This window comes from Oryzias latipes, chromosome 7 (assembly GCF_053564925.1).
Source record: "Oryzias latipes strain Hd-rR chromosome 7, Olatipes_Hd-rR_3.1".
NCBI lineage: Eukaryota > Metazoa > Chordata > Actinopteri > Beloniformes > Adrianichthyidae > Oryzias > Oryzias latipes.
In genome coordinates, this window is record NC_136243.1 from 3,865,688 (window position 1) to 3,880,090 (window position 14,403).

At 39.0% G+C, this 14,403-nt stretch overlaps 1 long non-coding RNA gene across 2 annotated transcripts; it reads left to right on the forward strand.

The window, feature by feature from the left end:
- Positions 1–7,732: 7,732 nt before the first annotated feature.
- Positions 7,733–12,108, forward strand: LOC144993890 (uncharacterized). 2 transcript variants are annotated; one of them, XR_013657170.1, is made up of 7 exons: positions 7,733–7,869; positions 8,866–8,948; positions 9,232–9,325; positions 9,679–9,790; positions 11,271–11,298; positions 11,415–11,534; positions 11,961–12,108. It is a non-coding gene; the product is annotated as an uncharacterized LOC144993890 (long non-coding RNA). The 2 variants fall into 2 exon arrangements; XR_013657169.1 differs by having other exon boundaries at positions 11,435–11,534.
- The last annotated feature ends 2,295 nt before the right edge of the window (positions 12,109–14,403 follow it).

Below are 14,403 nucleotides of genomic sequence, written 5' to 3' on the forward strand. Positions count from 1 at the left end.
AAACTGTCACTTAGTCATTAAAAACAAGAAATTATATGTATTTAATTTACAGCTAAACAAAAAAACGCATCAGTCATTGAGAGAAAACAGTTTTAAAAGTGTTCAAACCAGAATAAATCCTAACAAATATCCCTCAAAAAACATGTCAGAACCAAAATCCAGCAGTTTTCATTGAACAAGCATTGAACAGAACCAGCAGCTGCAGATGACATTTTTGTTGGACTATCTAAAATCAGGGAGGCTTTCTCAGTCTGTCTGTGGAGCAGCGTTGGGACAGTATTCTGCTGATGAACATGCTACTCCTCTCAGTGAAGGCCTCATGGGGGGGGGGGGGGGGGGGGGGGGGGCATTGGTCATGTTGGTTCTGATCCTGGACAGAGTCTTCTGCTCTGCCCCCTCCTCCACATGGGGGCTGGTTCAGTCCAACCAAAGAGCTCACATTTCAGGTCAACTTATTCATTTTTTCTGAATCTCAGTTTTCTGGATACTATAAAAATGCTCAAACATGAAAAGTTCAACTCAGGCCCAAAGACAACAAAAGGACATTTAGAATAGAGTTCAACACTTCATGAACACAATGAAAAAGTCGCATGAAAAGCTGCAAACAACTGATGGATATGAACCAAAAAGAAGTGTCATTGAAAGTTCACTGACTGACTGTTAGACGTTTCCATTCAACTAAAGACACAACTGTGTTGAATCCAGCAGTGGAGGAAATCCAAGGTGATCTAAAGAAAGGTTTTCAGCATTCTCCAAAGATGAAGTCCAGATCCACACGAAAGAACAATTGTCTGTGTAGAGCATCAAGAATGGAAGTAAAAGAAGACTTTCATGTTCTGCACTAGCTTTCTGCTGAACTGCAGGAACAAATGGATGGCTGCCCCCAGATTTCCGGTCTCTTTGCACTGAGCCACTTCCTCAAACACACAAGCCTCCTGATCTGTTCAGAGGAGAGAGAAGCTCTCTTTTCCTGAACCACATGTCCAGAGAGGGACAATCATGTCTCACAAGGCACTGATGGTGCTGCTGTCTCCAGGTACCTGTGTGCAAGGCCGCCCTTTGATGTTTGACCACCACTTAAGGGTCCTCCAAGTCCTCCAAGCTGATTGTGGGCTGTGCCTTGTAGAAAAATAAGGAAATAGTTCTATATTGATAGAAATCAGATCCCCACACGGGCCTCCATATGGAACCAGCTACATGAATGACGCTCTTTACACAAATGAGAGTTTTACTCATTTACCTGTTTAATCAACACAAACTAAAGTCAAACATAGAAACACATCTTTTCCAAAGTCCTCTTAGTCATTTCAGTCTCTTTAGGCTCTTTGGTTCCTCTTCCAGTGTTCAAACAGAAACTCCAATGTCCAAAAATAGAAATGCACCAGGAAATGGAAGTCCAACAGAAAAAAATGAAAAATCTAATTCAGATGCGTTTCTTGCAGTTTCCACCTTCATTCGGTTTTCCTGGGTAGGTCATCTTTTTGTCCTTCTTCCTGGGGCTTCCCTCGTAGCCTTCCCCAGCCTTTTTTTCCTTATTTCCTCCTCTCACAGCTGCAGACGCGCCAAACATTTCTACTTTTTTTCCCTTGCTGGTGACTCCACCCACTTCCTCCAGAATTCCCAGAATCCAACATAGAATTCTAAACAGTATTGATATAAACCAAGAAGCAGTTTGTGTTTGTGTTAGACCAATAGTTTCTTCGATGTGGACTTTCTTCATATCTGTAGTTCAGTTGAAATGTAGTTGAAATGTTCTCCACTGGATACCTTTCTGGCAATGCTACAAGGTGAAAACTGGAGTCCAGTCCCCGGATGAAGATGTCCAGCTGTGCAGCTGAGCTTCTTTCATCAACTGTGTTCTTGAACCAGTGGCCATCTCCCAAACTCCACCAGAAGCGATTTTCTCCTCAGGCTTCTGTTTGCCAACATCTGCTTTTTGTCTGGACATCAGACGTCATACACCTCCATCCTGCAGCTCTTCACAACTTCTCCCTGGGTCAATGGGCTGGCTGAAGCGGACATCTCCTCTGCCTCTGGGATTGCAGACTCTGAGGTCAGGCTCCATGTTTCAGTTGTGTTCAGATCAATATGATGACAAAGTTGTGTTGACCCACAGTGAGGAGAAATTTCCAGATTCTGAAATGCAGCAGCATCTTCCTGCAGCTGTTCTTTCTCTTCTAAGATCAGCAGAAGAACTTCTTCTTTTCTTCCTGGAGCTGCTTGTTCCAAAGCTGTCTGCTGACATTTGTGCTCCACAAAGTTCTGCTTGCAGCCATCAGCTCCTGTTTGTGTCTTTGCACCAACAGACTCCTTTAAAGCGCGTGCAGAAGAAGCAGCCGTGCACGCTCAAATGCACTCTGAGTCCTGCTGTGTTTCAGCAGATGCAGCTGAGAGTCCAGCGGCAGATGTTTGTGAGCAGACAGTCATGAGTCATGCTGCAGCTGGATGCTGCTCTGACAGACACATCCTCCACAAACATCCTCATCTTTTCATCCACAAACATCATCACATCATCCAACAAAGCTTCCAGCAGCTTCTGACTCTTCATTCAGAGCTGAAGTCATGGATCAGGGATCAGTGTCCAACATTTGCTGCTGACTCTTCCTCATCACTTCCTTCTTCTCTCTGCTTTGATCTGTTGGAGCTGAAAGTCTCTGGCTTGAAGGGCTGCAGCAGAGAAGGACTGGAAGATCATCTCCTGAAAAGTGGGATGAAGACTTTCCAGCATCATGCTGCTGAAATTCTTCCATGATTCAGTGCCATGTGGAGAAAAGCTGAGCAGAAAGAGGAAGAGGACTTTTTCTGCTGCTGGTGCAGAAACTTCCTCCAGAGGAGCTGGAGGAAGTGGCCGGGGCCAGGGAAGTCGGCATATTTTTTTGGACTGCTGTCCCAGCTACCCGACCCTGGATTAGCGGAGGAAGATGGATGGATGGATGGATGGACTGACGAATCCAATATATCCTTGTCGGGGATATCCAAAGGAAATTTTGAAATCCTTATGGTACCCCCTATGTGCTGGTACCCACATAAATCTGATGCTTATTTTCAATTTTACTAACCTGTAGAAACTCTCATAAATTTCAAACAATAGATCTGGTCTGCTATCAGAAGAATAAGACTTCAGAGACATCAAAGCTGTTAATGAGTCTAAACAAATTATACCATCTCCAATTCTATTCTGTTCTAACCAGTGTAAACTATATGATATTGCCAACATTTCAACTGCAAAAACTGAAAGATTCTTTGACGTCTTAATTCCGACATATTTTCCCAATGTAGGGATACAGAAAGAAAAACCAGTTCTCATTGTGTCTGGATCTTTAGATCTGTCTGTATATATGGGAATAAATGAAGCATGAACTGTGTCTAACCTGTCTGCTGTTATTTCATCCCAGTGTCCCTTCCCTCTGCTCCATCTTCCTGTGGAGATACAAATCCACTTGTATGGTTGGAAAAACCCAGAAAGGAGTGGCCGGGTACAAAAACGTCTTAACTAAGGTTTTACCATGAATGTTTTTTTCTCTCGCTAATCTATCTAATTTCCAAGCAACACTTTCGTTTGTCCAACTACCACTTTCCCAACAAGGAGCAATTGCTCTCCTAACCATGTGTTCTATATCTACACACCCCTGTATTTTCACCAAATAATTAAGTATCAGTTGTTTAATTCTGAGATTCAATGGTAGCTCCCCCATTTCAACTTGTAATGACACAGCAGGAGTTGACCTCATAGCCCCAGTACTTATTCTCAATGCCTAATTTTGGATGACCTCAATTTTATGGGTTTTGCACGCTGTATTGTAAACAATGATTCCATAATCTGTGACTGACCTAATCATTGTAATATACATTTGTTTTAAAGCCTGTGCACTAGCTCCCCACCCAGTACCTTTCAAGCATCTCATTATATTTATGACTTGCTTACATCTCCCTACTATACTATCAATATTCTCTCTCTCCATTTCAACTTTGTATCAAATATAACTCCCAGATACCTAAAACTATGCACTTGCTCCATTACTTCTCCATATAATTTTAAGTTCAAAACAGTTTCATGTTTTCTAGTAAAAACCATGCATATGTTTTAGCCGCTGAAAATTTGAATCCCCAATCATATGACCAGTTTTCCACCTCCGTAATAGCATCTTGTATCTTTCTCTCCACATAACGAATATTCCGCCCCCTCTTCCACAAGGCTTCGTCATCTGCAAACAATGCTTGCCCAAATTCACATCCGATGGAATTAAAGATATCATTAATCATAATTGAAAACAGAACAGGGCTAATCACACTTCCTTGTGGGGTTCCATTATCCACTAAGTATCTATTAGAAAAAGACTTTCCTATCCTAACTTGAACATATCTATCAGATTAAAAAAAAACCTTAATCCAATAATAACTTCTTAAATGAAGTCCTAACCTACCTAATCTTATCAATAAACCCTCTTTCCAGACCATATCATAAGCCTTTTCTATATCAAAAAATACTGCCACCAAATATTCTTTATCTACTTGGGCTTTCTTAATATCTGTTTCTAGGCAGATTACAGGATCCATTGTCCCTCGACCTTTCCTAAAACCATTCTGATATTGGGACAACATTTTTTTACTTTCCAGGTAAAAATACAATCTCTCATTTATCATTCTTTCCATTAATTTTCCAACATGTGATGTGAGTGCTATGGGCCTGTAATTTTCTGGGCTGCTCGGATCTTTTCCAGGTTTTAATATAGGAATAACTACAGCCTCTTTCCAAATTGTCTGCAATTTACCTTCACACCAGATTCTATTATAATGTCCAATAATTTCAACTTCATTTTCCTATCTAAATGCTTTAACATAACATAACTTATACCATCCCTACCTGGTGATGTAATTCTAGATTTATGTAGTGCTAAATCCAACTCAAAGTATGTAAACGGAGCCTCCATAGCTGTCAAATAAGTGTTACCATCAAATTCCTTGTAGTGCCGTTCCCTAATTTCATCTCTCCTCCTTTTCTTAAAGCCCGACAAATTCTCATTACTTTGACTTCTCACAAAGGTTTTAGCCAACATTTCAGCTTTATCCGTATCCGATATCGCCCGGTCATCACCCCTTTTTAATACTGGATATTGTAACTCCCTCCTTATACCCTTCATTTTCCTAATCATTCCCCAAACCGTACTAACCGGAGTTGTTCGACCAATTGTCTCACAACAACCCCTCCAGTACTCCCTTTTCTCTTTTTTAATAATCCTCCTCGCCTGTGCACAAAGTCTCTTATAATTCAACAGATTCTCATATGTGTGAGTCTGTTTTAAGAGTTTCAATCCCTTATTCCTATTCTTAACTGCTATCTTGCAGTCTTCAGTCCACCATGGAATATTTCTCCTCACCATAGTTGCTTTACTTCTTGGAATTGTCTTTACCTTCGCTGAAATTATTACATTTCTATTTTTCTGTTCCATTTCTTCAGCAGTACTCTCCATACTAATCTTTGAATATTCCTCACACATATAAGTAAATTCATCCCATTTTGCTTTATGAAAAGCCATCTTCCTTCCTTTCCATTACTTGATGGTTCCCTATCTCCACCAACCCTAGAGAAAACAGGATAATGGTCACTCCCTATTCTGCTGTTGTGTACATCCCACTCACAACACCCTGCCAAGACGTTTGAGACAAAAGTGAGATCTAGTGCTGACATATTCCCTGTTCGAACATCTATTCTTGTTCCTCTCCCATCATTGAGACACACCGAGTGTAATTCATGCATCAAATCCTCCAATACCTCACCATTAGCATCTGTCACCTTCCCACCCCACAATGTACTATGTGCATTAAAATCCCCACAAATCCCCACAAACAATGACACGCCCATTGTCCAGATGAATAATTGATTTAAGAAGACTGAGATGTAACTTTTTGCATGGATTATAGTAATTAATAACATACAATCTCTCCAGACCAATATAAATTTCAATGCCAATACATTCTTCTTGTGTGAAAACATCTAACGGGTTTAGGAATGTATTCCCTCACAGTGTATGACATGTATTCCAGGGACACTCTGTCCGGCAGGCTCTTTCCCATAAATTCCAACGATATACTCTCAGAGTCCCTTCTCACAACATCCCGAAAAACAGTTAATCTCCTTGCTTCTCTTATTTCTGCCCCTCGTAGGTTAGCTTTGAGTTCTGTAATGGACATCTCCACAGGTATGCCCCAAATCACTCCTCTCCTGACCTCCCAGTCCTACCTTGCTCATACTAATGTGGCACTTTGTGATGTTAAAAATTCATTAAAACAGTTACCCCCCATTTAATTTCATTTTGATCTTGGAAATAATCAGTAACATCACTGTTAGAACTACTTAAACTGTCAGTTTGTGTTTAAAAACGGTTTTGGCCAATACCTAATTTCGCCAGCAGTGATTACAGTGATTTACAGGATAATGATATTTCAGTGATCCTCTTACCGCGTCCACTAAGTGACCATCAAGCTGTTCCTATAGATTTTGTTTTATGTCCCTCACAAAATGTCAGTAAATCTCCTTATTGAAAATTAAATAACTTTAAATAACACTTTGTGCAAAAACAAAAATAACCAATCTTCTGTCAAAATTCTTTACTAAAGCCAAATTGGAGAACTCTTTCTCCATTAACTGGGAGTTGTTCTAATACAAATCAGCCACGTTTTTAACAACATTTGGTGGCAACTTAGCCAAACTAAGAGAGCAACAAAAGTATGATCTAATCACAGGCATCTCAGTACTATTGCCAAAACCTCCAGACAGCTTGTCAGATGAGCAGAAACAAGGAATGATCAAACTACAGGAAGACTTGGAAAAAGAAAAGCAGAAGGAGCTATTATTAGATCCAGAAAACAATTATGGCAAAACTACTCACATTTCTTTAAAACGGAGAAGCATCAAGGACAAATAAACACAATTCATGAGCTAAAAACAATGACATCAATTGTAGGTATGTTACAATAATCTCCAACTATTGCTCATCATTTTTACAAGAAACTGTATTCATCACAATATTCTGAAACAGAAGCTGAAATCTTTCTTAATTCTTTAAAAAATACCCAAACAATTAAAAACTCTGAAGAAGAATTTTGTGATAATCCAGTTAATCTGTGACTGCATCAAATAGTTAGAGCAAAAAAATCGAATTAATGTCTGAATGTTATGGAGTTAATTCAGTCTCAATAATCAGAAATGCACACAATCTGTTTTACAAATGCACACGCTCCGATTCACAAATGTCATTTTATGCAAACGTGAAAAATAAATTCGGAAATACACACCCTGTGTTTCACAAACACACAGATTGTGTTTCACACATGCACACTAAATGTTTTACAAATGCACAATAAGTGTTTCTCACAAATGTGCACACTGTTTTTCACAAAAACATTTTAGAAATGCACAATAAGTGTTTCTCACAAATGTGCACACTGTTTTTCACAAAAACATTTTAGAAATTCACAATAAATGTATCAGAAATGCACAGTAAGTGCTTCACAAACATGATTTTTAGGTACACATGTGATGTGAACTCACAGATCATTCGAATTGCAGAATGTGCATTCAAAATCCCGTTCTCGTTTGTGAATCTCCCCGTGTGTGTGAGAGATTTTTCTACGGTGAATATTGAGACTCATCTGACGGAGCGGGTCGACTAATCTCACCATTGGCTAGTGAATCTGTCAATCAAACTCATCGGGAAAGCAGGCGGGTTCGCTTTTAGCCAATCGAATGGCCCCTTACACTCCTCACTTTCAAAGTGACGAGGGAGGGAGCTGTTCAGCACAGCAGTTGAAAGGACGCGGGCGGCAAACATGGCGGAGAGGTCTTCTGAACGGGATCAGTCTCAGCCCGTAAGTAATGCATTTATTTGATCATTCCCTCGTTGTACGTCCTGTAATGTTATTGAATACTAAGTTGAAGCGTTCTCCTTAGCCAAGTGACATGTGTGAATGCTTTATGAACACTGCAGCCGAGTCGTTTGCAGAGAACCCCCACCGCAAATTAGCTTAGCTTTGTTTTGCTTAGCCTGTGCAAGTTGTGTCTGCCTGTGAGTGTGAGTGAAGTTCAAGCCGGTGTCGGTTCAAGCTAGCGTCTATAGCCAATGATCTGTAGGTTCTTAAAATGATTCAGATAGAACTAAGGGGAAAACATGCTGGATTTACAGCAGCAAAGAAAGTTTAATAAAAAGTATTGATTTGGAGACGGGGATTTGTTTAAACACTGATGCTATGCTATGCTAACTAGCTAGTTGTTCCGTGTGCTGCCTTTATTTAAACGCGATCCGGGTTAAAGTTAGACACAGCATTTTCACAACCCAGACTTTAAGACGGGGTGGACTGTGCAACAAAGTTAATTCATATGACATTCATGAAAACAGCATTTTTTAAATATAACATACATGAATCCACTGTTGAATGAAAGCAGCCTCATTAAGTTTCTAACGTTAGAACCCGTATTGTGCTGACCAGCCCTGTGAGATTGTGTCAGAGTGACAGCCACTAAAATCCCTGTATCTCTTTACTTCCAATGACGTAATGACAAGAATCCCAAACATTATGTTTTTAGGCTGTTTTGTAGTCGATAAGTAGTCACAGAAAGGGTGGATGGGAGAAATCAGCTGTCAACAGTGATTAGAGTAGAAGTTACTGTAAGTATTACACACAGGCTTCCTGTGATCAGTGTCGTCTCTGATTTTTTTTAAAGGTGTTCTTTACTACAAGCTCAAGTTATCATAGCAAGAGTGTTTTAAAAAAATTCCCCTTTCATATATTTGAAAATTATGTAATTTAAGATCAGACAGCTAAATGATCTAATCCATGTTTGTTGTGTTTTTATTTATTCTCTAGGAATTACTGAAGCGTGACAGCGTGACAATCTTTTGTTCCTCGTGCCATCAGGCAATACAACTCTCTGGCAGGGCATCTTACAAGTAATTTCTTTTAATTTTACCCACTGATTTTCCAATTATTTACCTTTTTTATCAATCTTTTTATTTTGTGATATTTCTATTTGTAATGCATGTGTGTTTATGTTTTTTTAAGATGGCCATTTTAAAAAAATTTCCTCAGGGATTATTAAATACCCTTCTATTCTATTCTATTTCATATTTTATCATCCTATTGTATTACTGTTTTACCTGTCAATTGGGAATTTAGCATTTTTGCCCCTGTAAATATCTGTCAGTTGAAAGTATTTGTACTTGTATTCCATAGATCTTGTACCTGAGAAGATAGCAGAGAACAACTGTGCAGACACCCACTTGGCCTTCTTCAGTGACGCTGTGAACGTTTATGGCTTTCCTCTGAGGTATTCATGTCATTCATAAAGAAATCTTTTATTCACATATCAGGCAGTATAAGTACTTGGTTATTTGTACAAAAATAAAATAACTTTTTGTAGACTCCTCTGAAAACAAAGGCAACTCTAAAACTTTCCCCTCATGAATAACATTTTATCCCCCCCCCCCCCCCCCTAACAGTCTCTCTCACCTCATTTTTTTCCCCAGAGATACATGTAACCCACTCCTGCAATTTTTTTAACCTAGAAATTCTACTTATTGGCAACATGCATAAGAACATTACATTTTAAACTGATGTGTACCGTATTGGCGATGCATTTGTAATTATGTGTTTGAGACATGATTTTCATGTTATTGTCAGGGTGAGAGGAGATCACGGAGGAGAAAATGTGGGCATAGCCGAGTTAATGCTCACAGTACGTACAACTGACACAAACGGCTTCATTGCAGGAAAAGTGTACACACAATCAACGGTGAGTTGAACCTAGTTTTAGAAGCTTTAATATATACACAGGGCTCCAGACTGCGTCCATTTGGTCGCATTTTGCGACCAAAATTTGAGAGTGTGCGACTGAATTTTACACCCAGTCGCACATGTGCTACCAGTAAATTTGCCTCCTCCACCCTCCGTATTTTTTATACATTAAACATGAAAGGAGCACGTCAATGATCGATGAAATGAGAGATGAAATCATCAATGAAACGCGAGCACACACTCGCGTTTCATTGAGTGATGCCTGAGGCGGCCAATGCGTGTGAGAAGAATAGGGAAAGTCACTGCAAGTGGCTAAAATATGTGGAGGGGCGGGGTCTAGAGACAATCGAGCGCGCGTAAACATCCATGGGAAGGAAACAGAGACAAATATCATCACAACCTGATATGTGCGTCTGAGCTATGAGCAAGCGAACTATTGATTCGTTCTTCCGACCTGCAGCTAGTGTACCAGTGACAGAGTGTACAGCAGGGGTCTCAAACTCGCATGAAATCGAAGCTGCAGCGAGACTGAAAGAGACCAGGAATTAGGAGTTGTCCTTAACATTCAATTTCGTTTTAATATGCCTCTCCCCCTAAGTATGAGCTGTGATATTACATCTTTTATAATTATTTTTATGTTTTGTAATGGATGTAGCCTTTTTTTAATCAGTTGGTATTTTAAATTATTTTAATTGATCAGTGAACTACAAAAAACCCATCAGGACGCATGTCCCATAATGCATTGTTTTGTAGTCTGTAGGGCAGCTTTTAGTCAGTTCAATACTAAATTTCCAGCTGCGTTCGCTCTGATTGGTGTCTTGCTCTCACCCCTTTCTCGTGATATTTTTGTTTTGATTGACAGGTGATGTTGGAGCAAAAACAAAAATATACGTCACACACCAGGTGATCTGTGCAGTGTTGCGTCCATCTGGGTGATCTCAAACACGCTTATTGTGCATCTTGGCTGAACCTATTTGGTGTCACCAACATGAATTTCCATCCTCTAATATTTACATACATTTAAGTATTGTTTGAAACTGTGAAATTACGAAAGGTTACTACGGTAATCACTTGTTACTAAAAACTTTTTTTTATTCTAAAAGTATGGTATTTGTTTTACTATTTTTACTTAGTTGTACTGTCATGACAGCGATGGTGATGTCAGTTTACCTTCTTGTTGCATCTTCAAAAGTGCAGAATAAAATATGACACTGAATTTGAAACAGCACATTGTAATTTCTGCATCTATTATTAAAGTATTTATTTGTAATACAGTGGAAATTAGTAGATTTGGTTAGAATGTTGATTTACGGTATGCGCCCCTAAATTTTCTGGTTGTGCCCCTAAAATTTTCAGTTAGGGGCCACTATGCTCCTAGTGAAAAAAGTTAGTCTGGAGCCCTGATACATAAAAGTGAATGATGTATTAAAAATAAATCTGACAATATAATATTTCTTTTTGCTTTTTTCCAAATACAGGATTGAGCTCTTCTGGTGTGATGTCTTCGTGAGTGTTACTGGTTTATACTACAACATCCTGCTCTCTCTTGAGGACCAAGACTTGCTCAATATCAGTCACATCACGTATTCTGCAGCCATTACATTTTTCTACCACGCATTCAGGTCAGTTTGGATGTCTTTAGTGACGCGTGGGACAGCCATCCAATCAGGACGGAGCAAAGCATGAAACCAAAACAGCTGTGGCAGTTGGGCTTGACCCAGAACCCTGTTTCTGATCCCCGGGTAAATGCTTTATTTAATCTCACTGTACTGGACAACTGATTTGTGTGCAGTTTGACTAAAGTGGAAAGTATCAAGAAGAGTATCATGAAATCATAATGACTACAGTGAATTTTGATCGAAAATGAATGAAAAGGATTATTGTTGTGTGGTGCAAACAATTTCCCTAAATTGTTTGTTTGTAGGAAGAATAGCACATCTGCAAGTTCAAAATGCATCACAATGCATGGCATTATGAGCCATCAGATGTACTAATGTCACTACTTTGTTAAGGTTCACTTATTTGCAAATTATAAACAGTTATGGAGATATGAGGTCTGCCTGCAAGCAACAATATAAGTTATTATTAGTCGGTCACTGTTCCTACATAATCTAAAACACAAAAAAAACAGTGCTGTTCATAAACAGTATCTTTTTTTTTTTTGTCAGGGTATGCTGGTTCCAGAGATTGAATGGGAGGAGAGTGGATCCATGACTGAACCTCATCCTGGGATCAATGTCCTGGTATGGGACAGTCCTCTTTTGGGTCCACAAATGTTGGAACTGCAAGACGACATCAATCCATTGTTTAATTCAGACCGTTTGGGAGTGGAATTACATCTTTACTGTCCAGTGTGTTTAGAACTTAATTTAGGCGACATAATTACATACAGAAGAAGAGAGACTGAGGGGAGTAAGACAAAGTTCAAATCAATACTGCTGTATTGTTCAAGGGACTTCATTGTATGTAAGGATGTTATGAAAATTAGTTCCAGTTTAAATAAAATTCAAATCAGTAGAGATCCCACATTTGCTTAAATTTTGATGTTTTAATCTGTCCATGTTTTCACTGAATTTTACTCTGCAATAAAGGGTGAATGTTTGCACTTTGTTGTTCTATGACCATCTTTTGTTGTGTAGTATTTAACCAGTTATAAAACCCAGAGAGATGAGGATCTTTTTTGCAAGGGTGACCTGGCCAAGAGGTGTATATGTATATGGTTACAATATAAAATCAATGACATTTGAGTTATTAAAAAAATAAAATTAAGGTCAAGCAAAGTGACTTCGGGCTGAGCAGGGGAGGTGTATATTGGGCGTCTGTGATTGACAGTGAGATGAACTTGAGGTAATGTAGTCCCACTGCGTGGTACGGAGCAAAGTGATGCCAGTTTCTCCACAAAACCTGTGGAAGTTGAAGATTTTTCTCCTCCACCTTCATATGATCAAAACCGTGTCTGAGTGTTGCAATGACGCTAGCATGAAAGCTAAGAGAATAACGTACAAACAATCCCGAGTGAAACATTCATTTTAAATCTCATGACCAGTACAGAGTTCGATGGATTCAATGTCAACTGCATTCAACCACTGTTGCCTTGCTTCCAGGTCCACTGAAAAGTTGCACAAGCCAGTAATTTTTGACAACCGAAGGCAATAAACCGACAAGCCATGCTAAGGCTAACACGCTAACGACCGACTGGTACAGAATCAAATATGGGCGGGGCTTTTGCCACCCGCAGAAAGCGTAGAGAAAGTGTAAGGGGCCATACGATTGGCTAAAAGCGAACCCGCCTGCTTTGCCGATGAGTTTGCTTGACAGATTCACTAGCCAATGGTGACATTAGTTGACCCGCTCCGTCAGATGAGTCTCAATATTCCCCGCAGAAAAATCTCTCACACACACGGGGAGATTCACAAACGAGAACGGGATTTTGAATGCACATTCTGCAATTCGAATGATCTGTGAGTTCACATCACATGTGTACCTAAAAATCATGTTTGTGAAGCACTTACTGTGTATTTCTGATACATTTATTGTGAATTTCTAAAATGTTTTTTGTGAAACACAGTGTGCACATTTGTGAGAAACACTTATTGTGCATTTGTAAAACATTTAGTGTGCATTTGTGAAACACAATCTGTGTGTTTGTGAAACACAGGGTGTGTATTTCCGAATTTATTTTTCACGTTTGCATAAAATGACATTTGTGAATCGGAGCGTGTGCATTTGTAAAACCGGTTGTGTGCATTTCTGATTATTGAGACTGAATTAACTCCATAGAATGTATGCGTTCTTCTCCCAGCAGGTGGCACTCTTTCTATTGGAAGTTTACAATAAAAGTATTTCCAGTGATACTTTACCATGAAGTATGGCCCAAGGAGTTATTACCCTCATCCCAAAACTGCACAAAGATTTACTCTATATTGATAATTGCAGACTCGTCTGTTAACAATGATTATAAAATTTTAGCTTTAGTTTTTGCAAAAAGAATGAAATCTGTTCCTAACTCAATAACAGATGAATAACAATCAGATTTTTTAACCAACAGAAATATCGCCAATAATATTTATTTAGTTTTGGACATACTTGATGAATCATATCTCATTGCAGATGATTCTTTTATGTTATTTCTGGACTTCTTTTAGGCCTTTGACACAGTAAAACATGACTTCCTGTATCATTCAGTACAAACATTTGGTTTTGGTGACTGTAAAGTCTTTAAAACTCTTTACAACAAGGCCACCTGCTCTATTAAACTTAAACATGGTTCATCACCTAGGTTTGATATAAAACGTGGAATTAACAGGGATGTCCTTAATGTCCATCTATTTCTTCTTGTAGCTCAGCTTCTCTGTGACCAAATTGAATAAAGTTGTTGGTAGATCTATTGTTTTCAGTCAGCTCTCTGATGATACGACTATGTTTCTTAAAGATAGCTCACAAATTTCCTTAGCGATAGATATAATTAAGTCTTTCTCCAAAGCTTCCAGTCAATTGTTAAATTAGAAAAAATGTGAACTTCTCCCAGTTAAATCATGTGATTCAGATTCACTCTTTAATATTCCTGTAAAGACATCGGTCACATATCTTGGTATAATAATATCCAAAACT